The sequence below is a fragment of the Lepus europaeus genome, chromosome 2, assembly GCF_033115175.1.
Source record: "Lepus europaeus isolate LE1 chromosome 2, mLepTim1.pri, whole genome shotgun sequence".
In the NCBI taxonomy this organism is placed as follows: Eukaryota; Metazoa; Chordata; class Mammalia; order Lagomorpha; family Leporidae; genus Lepus; species Lepus europaeus.
In genome coordinates, this window is record NC_084828.1 from 90,801,451 (window position 1) to 90,811,488 (window position 10,038).

The following is a 10,038-nucleotide window of genomic DNA, read 5'->3' on the forward strand; positions in this document are numbered from 1 at the left end:
TCTCAGTAAAGATTTAGGATTTTCTTCATTAAGGTCTTATCCATTTTAAAGAAGATATTCTCACATACTTCACATTTTTGTTGATATTATATATAATTTATTAGAAAATGCCAAACTGTAACTATTACCATGCATTAATATACTCAGACTTTTGGGGATATACTGTTATATCTAGAAAACTTGTTAAATTCTTTTTAGAATTGTGCATATTATCTTTTTTATATAGTTTTTAGATAGTTTTCTTTATTTATGATTAGTGGCAGTTTGGTTTCTTATTTTTAAAAATTTATTTATTTTACTTGAAAGGTGGAGTTACAGAGACAGAGGGAGAGAGAGAGATTCTATTCGTTGGTTCACTCCCTCAATGGCTGCAATGGCTGGAGCTGGGCCAGTTCGAGGCCAGGAGCCAGGAGTTTCTTCCGGGTCTCCTATATGGGTACAGGGGCCCAAGCACTTGGGCCATCTTCCACTGCTTCCCCAGGCCATAGCAGAGAGCTGGGTCAGAAGTACAGCAGCTGGACTCAAACCAGCACCCATATGGGATACTAGCACTTCAGGCAGAAGTATAACCTACTATGACACAGTGCCAGCCCCAGCAGGTTGTTTTTTTTTTTTTTTTTTTTATATTCCATTCTGCACATATTTTATTCATGGTTCTCTTTTATTTATTTTTATAAAAATTTTATTTGTCTATACAAATAAATTCTTCTTATTCTTCCCTCTCATATTCTAACTCCTAATTTTTACAAAGATCTTCTTTCAATTTACTTAATTATTGTAATGTTAACTCTATACTAAGTACCAGAGTTTGACAAACAAACAGAAGAGATGAGGCTGTGAACAATCATCAAATCTCAAAATGTCTATTTCACTCTAATACATTACATTTTAAGTACTCTATTAGTTACCTCGGATTAGGGAAAATATATGCTATCTTTTTGGGACTGGCTTATTTTCCAAAAATTAATAGTTTCCAATTACATCCATTTTGTTGCAAAAGACAGGATTTCATTTTTTTTTTTCCTGTTGAGTAGTACTCTATAGTGTATATATACCATAATTTCTTTATGCAGTAAATAGCTGGTGGATATCTGGGTTGATTCCATGTCTTAGCTATTGTGAATTTAGCTGCAATAAACATGAGGGTACAGGTAACTCTTTCATTTGGTTTGGGTAAATTCACAGGAGTGGGATGGCTGAATCAGATAGTAAGTCTATATTCAGATTTCTGAGGCATCTCCATACTGTCTTCCACAGTGACATTCCCACCAACAGTAGATTAGAGTACCTTTTTCTCTACAGCCTCACCAGCATTTCTTGTTTGTTGATTTCTATATGAAAGCCATTCTAACTGAGGTGAGGTGAAACTTCATTTCGGGTTTGATTTGCATTTCCCTGATGGGTAGTGATCCTGAGCAGTTTTTCAAGTGTCTGCTGGCCATTTGAATTTACTCTCTTGAAAATTGCCTATTCAAATCCTTTGCCCATTTATTAACTGGATTGTTTTGTTGTAGAATTTCTTAAGCTCTTTATAGGTTCTGAATATTAACCATTTATCAGCTGCATAAAAATTTGCAAATATTTTCTTCCATTCTGTCAGTTGCCTCTTCACTTTGACAAGTATTTCTTTTGCAGTACAGAATCTTCTCAGCTTGCAATAATCCTACTTGTCAATTTTGTTTTGATTGCCTGTGCTAGTGGGGTCTTTTCCAAAAAGTCTTTGCCTGTGCCAATGTCTTGTAGAGTTTCCCCAACGTTCTCCCCAATAATTTGATGTCACTGTGTTGTAGATTTAGGTCTTTGATCCATTTTGAGAGGATTTTTGTGTGAGGTGTAAGGTAGAGATCTACAACAAAAATTACAAAACATTAAAGAAAGAAGACATAAAAATGGAAAAATCTTCTGTGTTCACAGATTGGAAGAGAGAGAGAAAGAGAGAGAGAGAGAGAGAGAGAGAGAGAGAGATTCCTTCCATCTGGTGGTTCACTGCTCAGAAGAAAACAACCAGGGCTGGGCCAGGCTGAAAGTCAGGAGACAGAAACTTCTTCTAGTGTTTTACGGGGGTGGCAGGGGCCCAAATACGCGGCTATCTTCCACTGCTTTTCCCAGGCCATTAGCAGGGAGCTGGATTGGAAGCTGAGCAGCTGGGGTGTTTTATCTGTTATGCTTCAATGCCTGCCACTGTTATTTTAATTTTTAAAGAAATCATAGATGTCTTATTTTATATGACTTTTTGTATCTCTTGAGATACTGTAATCATAAGACTTTTCTATTGGTTCTGTGACTATGGTAAGTTACATTAATACACTTTTTAATAATGTTTAACTGCTCTCATATTCCTGGGATATTTTCAATCTCTTTTAAAATAATATTTACACGTATTGAAGTAGCTGTTTCTCCATAACTTCCCAAGTTTTGAATTTATATATTCATGAAAAAAAATTGGCTTACTTGTCATATAGATTATGTTGGGGAGCATTCACCTTTTTCTATAGTAATTCTAACTTGTATGATTAGTAGAACTTGCATATAAAAGTCATGAGCTGAATATTTTCTTTTTTTTTAAATTTGTTTGACAGGTAGAGTTATAGACAGTGAGAGAGACAGAGAGAAAGGTCTTCCTTCCATTGGTTCACCCCCCAAATGGCCGCTACGTTGATCCAAAGCCAGGAGCCAGGCGCTTCCTCCCAGTCTCCCATGCGGGTGTAGGGGCCCAAGCACTTGCATTAACCAAGTGAGCCACGGTGCTGGCCCCTGAATATTTTCTTCTGAAGAAAAATGTTGCCCTTTGAAGTATAAATAAAATGCAGAAATCCTAAGCTGGGATCCTGATACATTTTCAGGAACCCAGCACTGTTGCATATGTAGCACCCAGACCATGAAAGAGAACGTTGTCTGTGTAGAACTTTAACCTGTTCTCATGCCTTGGCCTGGGCACTATTTTTTCAGAAGATTTTAATAGACTAATACAATTTATTTAACTATATTGAATTATTCAAGCTGTCTTTTTTTGTTAAGTTGTAGATTTTCAGGACTATTTCCATTTCATTTACATTTTCAAATGAATCATATGGAGCTGCTCATTCTATTTTCTTATATTTTAAATACTGTATCTGTAAGTATTGTTTGTTTATATATTCTTTCAGTTTGTATTTTTCCAAAAAGTTTTATTTATTTGAAAGGCAGAAGTACAGAGAATGGTGTAGAGAGAGAGAGAAAGAGAGAGGGAAGGTGAAGGGTGATCGATCGATTGATCTTCCATTCACTGGTTCACTCCCCTAATGGCAGAAATGGCCTGGGGTTGGCCGGGCTGAAGCCTGGAGCTAGGAGCTTCTTCTGGATCTCCCACATTTAGGATATATATGTGGTGTATAGGGTGCCAAGGAATTTGCCAGGAGCATTAGCAGGGAGCTGGATTAGAAGTGGAGCTGCCAGAACCAGTGCCCATATGGGATGCTGGCACTGCAAGCAGAGGCTAAACCTTCTACGCCACAGTGCTGGCCAAAATTTGCATTGTTTTTATTTACCTTAACATTTTTTAAAAGATTATTTATTTACTTATTTGAGAGGTAGAGTTACAGACAGTGAGAGGGAGAGAGAGAGAGAAAGGTCTTCCATTTGCTGGTTCACATTCCCCAGATGGCCGCAATGGCTGGAGCTGTGCCAATCCAAAGCCAGGAGCCAGGAGCTTCCTCCGAGTCTCCCACGTGGGTGTAGGGGCCCAAGGACTTGGGCCATCCTCTACTGCTTTCCCAGGCCATAGCAAAGAGCTGGATGGAAAGAGGAGCAGCTGGGACTAGAACCGGCACTCATATTGGATGCTGGTGCCACAGGCGGAGGAGTAATGGCAGTAAATAAATTTCATGTATTTCATATATACAGATTTAGGAACATAGTGATACTTTTCACTCTACCATCTCTCCCATCCATACACTCACACTTCTTCCTCCTTCCTCTGTTATTCTCTTAACTCAGATTATTGTAAAAATTTACTTTATACTTATGAGATTATCTCTACACTAAGAGTTCAACAACTAGTAAGGAAAAAAAAAAAAAAAACACTGTTCCTCAACAATAGAGACAAGAACTGTAAACAACCACCGAATCTCAAAATGTCAATGTTACTCCTATATGTTACTTTTTTTGGTACTCTATTAGTTACTACAGATCAGGGAAAACATGGTATTTGTCTTTAGGGGACTTGCCTTATTTCACTAAGTATAATGGTTTCCAGCTGCATTCATTTTGTTGCAAAAGACAGGACTTACTCATTTTTATGGCTGAGTATTATTGCATTATATATTTACTATTATATATAATATGGGGCTGGCACTGTGGTATAGTGGGTGAAGCTGCTGCCTCCAATGCCAGCATCCCATTAGGGCACCAGTTCAAGTCCCAGCTGCTCCACTTCCAATCCAGCATTCTGCTGTGGCCTAAGAGAGCAGTGGAAGGTGGCCCAGGTCCTTGGGCCCCTTGCACTCGTGTGGGAGACCCAGAAGAAGCTCTGGCACCTGGCTTCGGATTGCTGCAGCTCTGGCCATTGTGACCAACTGGGGAGTGAACCAGCAGATAGAAGACCTCTCTCTCTGCCTCTCCTTCTCTCTCTGCGTAACTCTGTCTTTCAAATAAATAAATTAATCTTAAGATAAAAGAATTAATATTATGTTAATATATTTATGTAATTTATGTATCTAGTCATCAGTTGATAGATATCTGGACTGATTCCATATCCTACTATTATGGATTGAGCTCCAGTAAACATGGGGATAAAAATAACACATTCACATTCTGATTACATTTTATTTGGGTAAATACCCATGAGCTGGATTACTGGGTCATATGGTAGATCTATTTTTAGCTTTCTGAAGTATCTCCACACTATCTTCCACAATGGCTGTACTAGTTTACATTCCCACCAATAGTGGAATATTGTACCTTTTCCCTACATACTCACCAGCATTTATTGTTTGTTGATCTCTGTATGAGAGCCATTCTGACTTAGGTGAGGAGAAACCTCATTGTGTTCTTGATTTGCATTTCCCTAATGAATAGTGATCCTGACCATTTTTTTCATGTGCTGTTGGATATTTGCATTTCATCCTTTGAAAAATTCCTGTTCAAGTTCTTTGCCCATTTCTTAAACAGATTGTTTATTTTGTTGTTGAGTTTCTTGAGCTCGTTATATATCTTGGATATTAATTTGTTATCAGTTGCATAGTTTAAATATTTTCTCCCTTTCCGTCAGTTCCCTCTTTACTTTGCTAAGTGTTTTTTTTTTTTTTTTTTGCAGTGAAGAAGCTTCTTAGCTTGATGTAATCATATTTGTCTATTTTGGTTTTGTTTGCCTGTGTTTCTGGGGTCTTTTCCAAGAAGTCTTTGTCAATGACAATCTTGCAAATTTCCCCATGTTCTTCTCTAGTAATTTGATGGTATCAGCTTATAGGTTTAGATACTTGATCCATTTTGAATTGACTTTTGTATGAGGTGCAAGGAAGGGGTCTTGTTTCATACTTCTCCATACAGAGATCCAATTTTCCCAGCACCATTTGTTGAAGAGACTGTCCTTGCTCCAGGGATTGATCTAGCCTCCTTTGTCAAAGATTAGATGGTTATGTATGTGTTTGTTGATTTCTGGAGGTTCTTTTCTGTTCCATTGGTCTACATGTTTATTTTTGTGCCAGTACCAGGCTGTTTGGATTATAATTGCCCTTTAGTATGTCTTGAAAATTGGTATTGTGATGCCTCTGGCTCTGTTTTTGTTGTTTAAGTTTGTTTTTGCTATTCAGGGTCTCTTGTATTTTCATATGAATTTTAGCATCATTTTTTTTCCGGATCTGAGAAGAATGTCCTTGGTAATTTGATTGGGCTCACATTGAATCTGTAAATTGCTTTTGGTATGTGGACATCTTGATGATATTTATTCTTCCAATCCATGAACATGGAAGGTTTTTCCATCTTTTTTTATTGTTTTCTAATATTTTGTAATTTTCATTGTAGATATTTTTCACCTCCTTGGTTAAATTTTATTCCAAGGTATTTAAATTTTTTGGAGCTATTGTGAATGGGATTGATTTTGAAATTTCTTTCTCAGCCATGGCATTGTCTATGTATACAAAAGCTATTGATTTTTGTGTGTTAATTTTATATAATGCCTCTTCACCAAACTGTTATGAGTCCAATAGTCTCTTAGTGGAGTCTTTTCATTCCCCTCTATATAGAATCATGCCATCTGCAAATAAGGATGATTTCACTTCCTCCTTCCCATTTTGTATCACTTTGATTTTTTTCTTGCCTGATGGCTCTGGCTAGAAATTCCAGAACTATATTGAATAGTAATGGTAAGAGTAGGCATCTTTGTCTGGTTCCAGATTGTAGTGGAAATTCTTCCAGATTTTCCCCATTCAATAAGATTCTGGCTGTAGGTTTTTCATAAATTGATTATGTTGAGGAATTTTCCTTCTATCCCCAATTTGCTTAAGATCTTTCTTTTATCATAAAGGACATTGTATTTTATCCAATGCTTTCTCTGCATCTATTGAAATAATCATGTGGTTTGTATCCTCCAAATTTGTGTTCTTGATCAACACTTCCAGACACATGTAATTCCTTTTCGTAAGTGCCAAATTTTGGCTTTGTATACTTTATTATATCCTTGTTTTCAATGCAGTTGATTTGTTTTTTTCATATTTTATTTGTATTCATGGGTTTTTATTTTGTTCTTTGTTTAACCTAAGTAGAACAATTAGCTTATTGAATTTTCACTTTGTATTTTATATTTACATTTTCCTCTAGGATTCATTTAAACTAACAAAGTTTATGGTGTTGAATACTTATTAGTGTTCAGTTCTTATGATCATGATCATTTTGAAATAAACTACTTCAAAGTTTTTTTAAAAATATATTTATTTGAAAAGCAGAGTGAGAAAGACGGAGACAGAGATCTTCCGTCTTGTAGTTCGCTTCCCAAATGGCTGCAACGGCGAGGGCTGTGACAGACAGAATCTAGGAGACTTGAATTCCATTTCCCCAAGCATGTTAGCAAGGCACTAGATTCGAAGTGGAGCAGATGAGACTTGAACATGTGCCCAAATGGGATGCCGTCATCACAGGCAGTGGCTCAAAACTGCTGCACCACAATCCCAGCCCCTCAAAAATATTTTAAAATTTCCAAACATTAATTTTTTTAAAAAGATGCCATAGAGCAGAAATTTATTTAGCAATGATGGGGTACAAATTCCAGATTGTAAATGCTATCATTGGCTCTGTTAGGGATGGGAGTACTTTTTTTTTAGATTTTTTTTTTAAAGATTTATTTATTTGAAAGGCAGAGCTAGAGAAAGGCAGAGAGAGGGGAGAGGAGAGAGGGAGAGATCTTCCATCTGCTGGTTCACTCCTCAAATGGACACAATGACTGGAGCTGAGCAGATCCAAAGTCAGTAGCCAGGAGCTTTTTCTGGGTCTCACTTGCGGGTGCAGGGCCCCAAGAACTTGGGCCATCTTCTACTGCTTTCCCAGGCCACAGAAGAGAGATGGGTGGGAAGTGGAGCAGCCAGGACTTGAACCGGTGCCCATATGGGATGCCAGCATTGCAGGCAGTGGCTTTATCCACTATGCCACAGTGCCAGCCCCGAAACATTAATTAAAGTTACCTATGGTTATTAATTTTCAGCTAAATCTCTTAGTAACCTGCATAGTCTGTATAGAAGACGCTTTGATCTTTGTTGACAGTAGACCTCTAAGCTGATGAGTGTTAGTAAATTCCTCCTATGAGCGTAAAGAAGGAAGCTCATTTTTCATTTGGTGGATGTGGCAATTTTTTTTTTTTTTTTTTTTTGACAGGCAGAGTGGATAGCAAGAGAGAGAGACAGAGAGAAAGGTCTTCCTTTTGCCGTTGGTTCACCCTCCAATGGCCGCTGCGGCCGGCGCATCTCGCTGATCCGAAGCCAGGAGCCAGGTGCCTCTCCTGGTCTCCCATGCGGGTGCAGGAACCAAGCACTTGGGCCATCCTCCACTGCACTCCCGGGCCACAGCAGAGAGCTGGCCTGGAAGAGGGGCAACCGGGACAGAATCTGGCACCCTGACCGGGACTAGAACCCTAGGGTGCCAGTGCTGCAGGTGGAGGATTAGCCTATTGAGCTGCGCTGGCAATTCTTAATTATCCATTAAATCAAACATACAGTGTTCAATCTTTTTGATTTTTTTTGTTTTATTTGGACAACTGAAGGAATTCTCTTAAGATATCTTTCTGAGGGCAGGTCTGGATTTTTTAGTTCTGTAATTTTTTTTATGTTTTGAAGTAATATTACTTAGTGCATTGAAAATTCAGAATTTGTTCTCAGTGGATTGAACCTGCTAAACAATAAGCAATGTTCCTTTTTCTAATAATACTTTTGTCTTGTTTTTATTTAATAATATAGGGACCTAAATCTAATTTAGTTTTGAGTAACAGTTAATGATAAAATATCCACCTTTTTATTTTAAACTTTCTCTCAATTGTATTTAGATACATCTCTTGTAAATGTTTTTATAGTTGCATTAGCTTTAATCCAGCCAAAATTTACCTTTTAATTGTAGATTTCAATCTATTTACATATACTGTAATTATTAGTATTCATGAATTCATGTATTATATGCTTTGTATTTTTTTCTCTTTTTAAACAATTTGCTATATTATTGTCCTTACCCCATTCTACTTCTGTCTCTACTGATGGTACGGTTACATATATACTTTCTTTTAGCTGGTTGTTATTGAAATATTTACATATGTACATTAACTTAAAATCTAAAGTTTTATAGCACTTCTCTTCTTCCAAATATGCAAATCCTATCAAATTTTAACTCTACTCAGTGCATTCTGGTCCTACATTCTATTACTGTCCAGTATCTTAGCTTCATTTTTTTTTTTATTCCAGGTATAACAGATTGATCTGTATTAGAGTTTGCTTAGATTTAACTACATGGGTACTGTTGTCTTTGCTCACCATTTCTTGTTGCACTACAAATATTCCTTCTTATTTTATATTTTTCTGAAATGTATTTTTTTACAGTTTCTTTCAGTTTATGGACATTAAGACTTTTTCAATTTTGTTCATTTCTAAATGTCTTCATTTTTCCACATGATTAAAGTCATCTTAGGACTGCAATGGACTGAAAATAAGCAGGTTAAGACTCAACATCCAGCCTTGCCATTAAACTATCTTGTGACCTTGAGGAAATCCCTTCATTTCTCTAGAATTCATTATTACTTCATAAAATTGGAGTAAATGATCTCCAAGGGCTCCAGTAGCCCTCACATTATAAAAATGGGAATATGTGAATGAATGTGTACTATTAGAATTCAGATAGCAGAAAGGGGCTGGCAACGAACATGAAGTAACCCAGAGAAGGGAAGACAAGTTAGCATTTTTTTTCTTTTTTACAGATTTATTTATTTGAAAGGCAGAGTTAGAGAAAGAGAGATCTTCCATCTGCTGGTTCACTCTCCAAATGGCCACAATGGCCAGAGTTGGGCTGATTGGAGGCCAGAAACCAGGAGCTTCTTCTGGGTCTCCCACATTGGTGCAGGGGCCAAAGCACTTGAGCCATCTTCTGCTACTTTCCAGGCACATTAAGCAGGAAGCTGGATCTGAAGTGGAGCAGCTGGGACTCAAACCGGCGCCCACATGGGATGCCAGCACTGCATGCTTTGACTTTACCCACCAGCCCCAAGGTTGCATCTTATATGTTCTTCATTTACAACTTTCTGACAAAAAGCCATGGATACCCCAATTCCCAGCGATTTACCTACCATGTGTTCCAAGATGTACATTGATTCTGGCAACTTTAAAAACACTGGCTTCTTACAGAGTCCTACCACTTGCAGTTGTCAGATGTCCTGGCATTAAAATGTGATGTTGGAGAAATACAACCTGAGGGCTAAGTGGGGAAGAGAAAGCCTTCCCTTCTGACTTTCATGTAAGCAGTCTCATGTACACCTTAATTTTAGATACTCTTAATATTTAGGTGACTGGTTGTCAGTAGTCTTGGTTCTCCTGC